The sequence below is a fragment of the Saccopteryx leptura genome, chromosome 2, assembly GCF_036850995.1.
Source record: "Saccopteryx leptura isolate mSacLep1 chromosome 2, mSacLep1_pri_phased_curated, whole genome shotgun sequence".
Classification (NCBI taxonomy): domain Eukaryota; kingdom Metazoa; phylum Chordata; class Mammalia; order Chiroptera; family Emballonuridae; genus Saccopteryx; species Saccopteryx leptura.
Window position 1 is genome coordinate 108,311,815 of NC_089504.1, and position 7,098 is coordinate 108,318,912.

The 7,098-nt window shown below is 37.5% G+C and overlaps 1 pseudogene; it reads right to left on the reverse strand.

The window, feature by feature from the left end:
• Positions 1 to 6,544: 6,544 nt before the first annotated feature.
• On the reverse strand, positions 6,545 to 6,676 carry LOC136396030 (small nucleolar RNA SNORA57; annotated as a pseudogene).
• Positions 6,677 to 7,098: the final 422 nt, after the last annotated feature.

Sequence of the window (7,098 nt, forward strand, 5' to 3'; positions counted from 1 at the left end):
CTAATTTGAGTCACACCCTGAAAATCAATTAATCAAATTTATTACTTGATTTATTTATAATCATTTATATTACTACAATTGGTCTATGCAGTATTTTCCATAAGCTGATAATAAGGCAGCAGTACCTCATTAGATTTCTTTTTATTGATTTTAATTTATTGTCTTTATATAGATTTTAGTATCCCCCCAATTATGCCTAATATTTAATAAATGAATAAAACTAAGACAAGCAATGTTACAAATACAAGAATTAAATTTATTTCTCATGCTTATATTTTAAAGACCACTGGTACAATTACATCTACTTCTTTGATGTTAGACAGTTTATTCAATGTGACAAAGTACTTGAAGTGAAACTTCTACTCTTCAGGCATATAAAGATTTTACTGGACACAGCTATTTTTTCTAGCCTTTTATCTACTTACCAGATTATAAACATGCATGGAGCTATTATATCTATCAACTGATCCACTAGGATTGTTTACACTAGAAATCTAGATGTTCATTGATCTGGAGGTGTATTATTGATTCAAAAGCAAATTGTTTCATTTTATTGGAGTAGGGAGCAATATCAAGTGTAGTAAAAAAAATTCAAATATATAAAATTATAGAGAGTCACCCAAATATTATAGAGAAGAGGCAAAATGAAGTAATTATAGAAAGTTTGAAATCTTGTACTTGAAGTAATGAGGCAAAAAAAAGCAGTTTAGACAAGTAGAGTTAATTAAGCCTTCAGTTACTGCAAGAGTAAGTAGTAATGGCTTTTAGTTGTCTTAGCAATTGGACTACTCACTGTTTCAAGGATAACATAATGAGAATACTAACAAAACTGAGGAATAAAGTCGTTTCCACCACTTAGGGCAAGCACTGGCAAACCATGACTCAGGAGACAAATCCCCCCTGCTGCCTGTTTCTGTGAATAAGGGCCTGTTGGAACATAGCCTCTCCCAGTCATTTAGGTGTTGTCTCTTAAGGCAATCAAACTAAAAATGGCAGCGTTGTAATGCTGTGACAGAAACCATCTGGCTTGCAGATTTGTAAAACAGTTATTATTTAGCCCTTTACAGAAAGAAAGTTTATCAACTTCTGGCTTAAAAAATGTCTATGGGTGAGTGTGGGAGAATTGTTACCTTCAGGCAAAGAAGTTATGTATGAAGGAGATAAATTGTACTGGTTGGATCCAGAGATGATTAAACAACCACCAACATTTCTTGAAGTTATTACTGATTTAAAAAATACACAGTTTTGTGTATTCTGTCCATCAACATCATTGTCATGAAGGAAGGGCGCACTTCTTCAGGCTGGGGAATAGAAAGCGGGGCTGGTAAGGGGGCAGTGAAAACCGGACTTGAATGCTGGTTCATAAGTTGGTATCAAGTTCTATGAGCTGGGCCAATTTAAACTGACTTTCTCATATGGAACATTTTTGCATGTTCTCCAGAACTCTGCCTTCACTGGGGCCATCTTATCTAAATTTCTTTTGATACATGTTCTATCAGATTGTTTTTAGTATTTCTATGGTCAGTAGGTATCTAGCATAGTTTTGTTTCCTCCTGTTTGTATAGGACCAAATATAGCCTGTGATGCTGTGGTTATTTGCATAACTTCAACTGCTCTATGCACTGTTTTCTGTAACTGAATAATAATACAGCAGCAACTTTTACTTATCTTCTGCCCTCACATCAGCTATCTCTGGCTTTTGAAATTTTTCCAATGGGATTTAGGAGACAAATGTTTCCTGAGTTTATCCTACAGAAGTCATTCTTTCTTCCTAGGCTTTTGGTTGATGATCCAATATCCCTACCCCTTAATCTTCCAGAAGTAGGGTGCATAGGATGGCTAACAAGAATGAAATCCTTATTTTAAAAAAATACCGTCTTACTCTTAATTATCTTGTAACCTTGGTAGATGTTAGGAGTTAAGAGTAACTAGTTCTCAGGGAACAATTTTTAAACTTTCAAGGATCTGTCTCTGATAAGTGACAGCTATCACATTCTTCTGGCTCAGACTAAACTGGATGAGTCCCAGGTAAACATATCATGTCACTGGCTTAACTGTGTGACAGAACATGCATCAATCCAGATTGCCAACATATTGCCAGTGTTGCTGCTGATTTTTGTAAGTTAGAAACTACCTTCTGACATAGCTATATTATTCTTGGAAAAGTACCTATAATTGTGAGGATTTAATGAGATAATACATGTGAAAGCTATTTTTAAAATGTCTAGCATAGAAAAGGATGCAATAAATGCAAGTTCTTTACATTAAACCACATAATGATCAATGTACCAAACTATTTTATCAGAAGTCTCAAATTTATAATTTGCAAGCTGAATTCCCTTCATGATGATAACTGGCTGGAACTTGGTACCAGTAACCCCCTTTGATAAGACTTCTACTCTCCAGGTCTCCATAGTTCCACCAACAGGTTTCACACATTTTTGTTATGTGGCCAGCCCAGCTATGCATTTACATTGGAAAACTTTGTCCTATAAAGTAAGATTCAAAATTACTTTTCTCTCTAGTCACTAATAAAATTGCCACAGCAATGTACTTAAATATATAGCTTGGATCCCTGAAATCGCCAGCTACAGCCTGCTCCTGGCTGCATCTGGCCTTATTTCTTACCTCTCCTCTCTCTCTTACTCAGCTCTTTCCACATTGACCTCTACTATTTCTGAACACAGAATGTGAGAACCATCTCAGGACTTCTCAAATGCTAGTTCCTCTGAATAGAACACACTTCTCTCAAACATATGGCTAGTTTGTTCCAACACTTCTTTTTTCCCCCACACTTCTTTAGGTTCATGCTGAAACAGAAGCATCACCTTCACAGAGAGGCTTCTCTAACCACACTGTGTAAAAGAGTTCTCTCAGCATTTCCGATCAAGATGGCAGCATAGGTAAACTCCATATTAGTATCCTCCAATAACTACATCAAAATTACAACTAAACTACAGAACAACTATCATTCAGAACTGCCTGAAATCTAGCTGAACAGAAGTCCCATAACAAAGGATGTAAAGTAGAAGCCACATCAAGACTGGTAAGAGAGGAGGAGATACAGACCAGGATAATCTCCACTCCCAACTCCGAGTTCCAACTAAGGGGCAGCAGCTTGAAGGGCACCAGGGACCTATGGGGAAAACTGAATTATCTGGCATCAAGTGACAGTGTGAGAGCAACTTCCTCTCAGACAGAACCACTGGCAGAGAGGCCATTATTTCTTTGCCTGGACCTCTGCCCACAGAGCTGGCAGGCAGGTGTCATATCTGAGTCTCCATTAACCTGACTCACACTGTCCTGCCCTGGTGATTAACTAAGACTCTGCCATACCCAACATTCAGTCCCTACCCAAACTATTTTCAGTGGCTTTTCCATACAAATAGCCTGAACTTTCCATACAAATACTTTGGACTTTCCGAAAATCCCTCAAACAAGCAACATCTGGCCTTGGTATACTCTGTACCACTCACTAAATGGCCCGAGGCTCGGCACTAGCAGCAGCCAGCTTTGGTTCACAGCTTGGCTTCATGTAAGCACCTCCATGCCAGCACAAGTAGCATCTCATTTTGTAGCTCATGTCCAGGCAAGGCACAGGGTGTGGCTGACTTGGTTTGCTCCTCCTGGGAGGCCCCAGAGCCAGTGCACATGGTAGACAACCTCAGACCATATTAAAGCACCACCCAACCTCCTTGACAAGAGGCACACTTAAAGAGAAGACTCAAGAGAAACCAGAGTCCTGCTGAAGTAAGTCCTGCTCCATAGGGTCAACCCCTGTATGACTGATCTCTGCAGTGGTCACAGCTGGTTCTTCCTGCCAATTGTCCTGGGAGTAAATCCCTCCCATTGAGGTGCCAATAGCAATCAGGCTCAACTATAATAGGAGGATATGCACAGCCCACATGGGGGCACATCTGAAGTATCCAGGTTGGGTGAATGGGTAGACTGTGTTACTGAGCCCTACAGGACACATAAGGCTAGTCTACCAAGTCTGGGAGACATAGCAGTTCTACTTAACAAACACAGGAATGTAACCTAAATATGAAGACAAAGAAATGTGTCTCAAGACACAAAACAGAACAGAACTTCAAAAAAACAACTAAACAAAATGGAGACAAGCAATCTACTAGAAGCACAGTTCAAAACACTGTATATAAGTATGCTCAATAAGCTTAGTGAGAACTTCAACAAAGAGGTAGGAAATATAAAAACAGAGATACAAAAACATTAAAACAAAATCCCTGTTCAGTTGGCTCAGTAGATAGAGCATCGTCCCAGCATAAGAACATTCTGGGTTCAAATCCTAGTCAGGGCACACAAGGAAGTGACTGTCTGCTTCTCTATCCCTCCTCCTCCCCCTTCTTTCCCTCTCTCCCTCCCACAGCCAGTGGCAAAATTGGTTCAAGCATCAGCCCAGGTGCTGAGGATAGCTCAGTTGTTCTGAGCACATCAGCCTCAGGCACTAAAAATAGCTTGGTTGGTATGAGCATTGGCCCAAGACAGGGTTTGCTGTGTAGATTCCAGTCAGAGTGCACGCAGGAGTCTGTCTCTCTATCTCCTCTCCTCTCACTTAAAAAATAAAAAAGAATGAAAACATAAAAAGAGCCAGCCTGAAATGAAGAATATGCTAACTTAATTAAAGAATACATTACAGGGAATCAACAGCAGAATAGATGAAGCAGAGAATCAAATCAGAGATTTGGAAGATAAGGAAGCAGAACACACCCAATTAGAATTGCAAAAATAAATAAATAAATAAATAAATAAATAAATAAGAATAAATAAATAAGAGGATAATATAAGGCGTCTCCTCTGGGACATCATCAAGTATAACAACATTCACATCATGGAGGAGCCAGAAGAAGAAATAGAGCAATGAATTGAAAAACTTTTTCAATTTGAAAAATTGATGACATAAAACTTTCCTAACTCAGTAAAGCGAATAGACATACAAGACCTGAAGGTACAGAGTCCCATACAAGACAAACCTAAAGAGGCCCACTCCAAGACACATCAGTATTAAAATGCCAAATTTTAAAGACAAAGAAAGAATCTTAAAATTAGCAAAAGAGAAGCAGGTACTAGTAGTTACCTACAAGGAAACTCCCAAAACTGCCAACTGATTTCTCAACAGAAAATTTTCAGGCCAGATTAGATTGACAAGAAATATTCAAAGAGATGAAAAGCAAGGGCTTGCAACCAAGATTAGTCTAACCAGCAAAGCTGTCATTTAAAATCAAAAGACAGATAAAGAGTTCCCCAGACAAGAACAAGTTTAAGTAGTTCATCACCACCAAACCAGTATTACAAGATATTTTAAAGAGTCTTCTTTAAAATGTGAGGGGAGTTGGGGAAATAGGTGGAAAAGGTGAAGGGATTAAGAAGTAAAAATTGGTAGTTAAAGAACAGTCACAAAAATGCAAAGTACAGCATAGAGAATATAGTCAGTAATATTTTAATAACTATGTATGGTGTCAGATGAGTACTAGATTTATCAGGATGACCACTTAGTAAATCATATAATGCCTAATCCCTGGTCTGTACACTTGAAATTTATATAATAATATATGGCAGCTGTAGTTGAGAAATAAAAAAATTATTTAAAGAAAAACATGATGATTTAATCATCATAATTATAACAATAAAAAGAATATTAATAACATTTAAATTCAGTGATAATTTAAAAAGATGTCTAAATGTTTTCACTTGTCAATATCTAACTAGAAAGCAGAGAAATTGATTTGTTGGGACACTTAGTCTTAGGAGTGATGGAAGGGTCAGATAAAATTTAAGCTAGCATTGCTTTTTCAAGTTAATGTCTGACAATGTGAGAAGTGGATTTCATCAGATTAAGAACAGCTCACAGATATTGTACAATTATCAGAAGCATACACTTTGAATAAGCTTTTGCTCTTCTGAGGATACAGCAGTGAAGTTAACCAAGCCTTCCACGTATCACTCGTGGGACGTCTTAGACATCCATATGGCCACACTGTCCTGGCTGTGCTCTGTGCAGATAATTCTTACTCTCTGCACAAGTCATTGACTGTATTTCATCAGTGGGTTTTATTACTGTAAAGAAAAACCTTTCATTTCTCCATGATTTGACAGTAAAATTATTTAAAAGTACTTAAAACCAAAGCCATGACAAAAAACCAATGTGTTGTGTATGTATCGTTTTTATGCTTGGAACCAGTTTTATTATTTTTGGAACGATTACAAGACTTCTGTTAAACATGTTGAATGTTAAGAGAGAACAGACTCTTGGCAAATGTGGAAAACCTGTTAGCTCAGCTAAAAATCACCACGGAGGCAGAGAAACTTGTGTTCCTACACTCCCCCATGCCCAGCCCTGCCCCAACTTCTCTAACTGCTGAAAACACAGACAGAGGAGGTGCCTTGAAGAAAAATACGACTGTTACTTTGTTGTCTTTTTTTTTAATATTTATACACAAAGACCATACAATGATGCTTCTCCAATAACTTTATTTATAATGTAGTAGCATGCAACATAGAATTACTTTTCTTTCTTTCTGTCAAATCCTGGCACTTTAGGATAGAGTCAAGGTCTGGTAACCTTGGGCACAGAAGACTGAGGGGTCCAAAGCCCTTTCCCCCTGTCTCTCTGCATTACCCGGACCAGGCCTCATGCCTGACCCTCAGCATACAGAGGATGGTAGAGTAACTTTCCTTCAGACAAATCTGATGTGAGGAAAGTAATATTTTTAAAATTAATAAATAAATAGGTCTTTTTACTATTCTCTATTCAAATACCCAGTTTTATGTTTCTTCATAGCAGCTATTACTACTTTATCTTCTATCTATCTATCTATCTATCTATCTATCTATCTATCTATCTATCTATCTATCATCTATCATCTATTTATCTATTTACCTATCTATCATCATCATCATCTTTTTATTGTTGTCTATGGCCTTTGAAAGGATTTAAGCTCTACAAAAATAAGTTATGGACACTACCTGGGATAGTGCATGAAACCTACTAACCACTCATTAGAAATAGGTTATTATTCCAATAAAAAATGGGAAAAGGACATGAACAGACACTTCTCCCAGAAAGAAATACAAATGGCC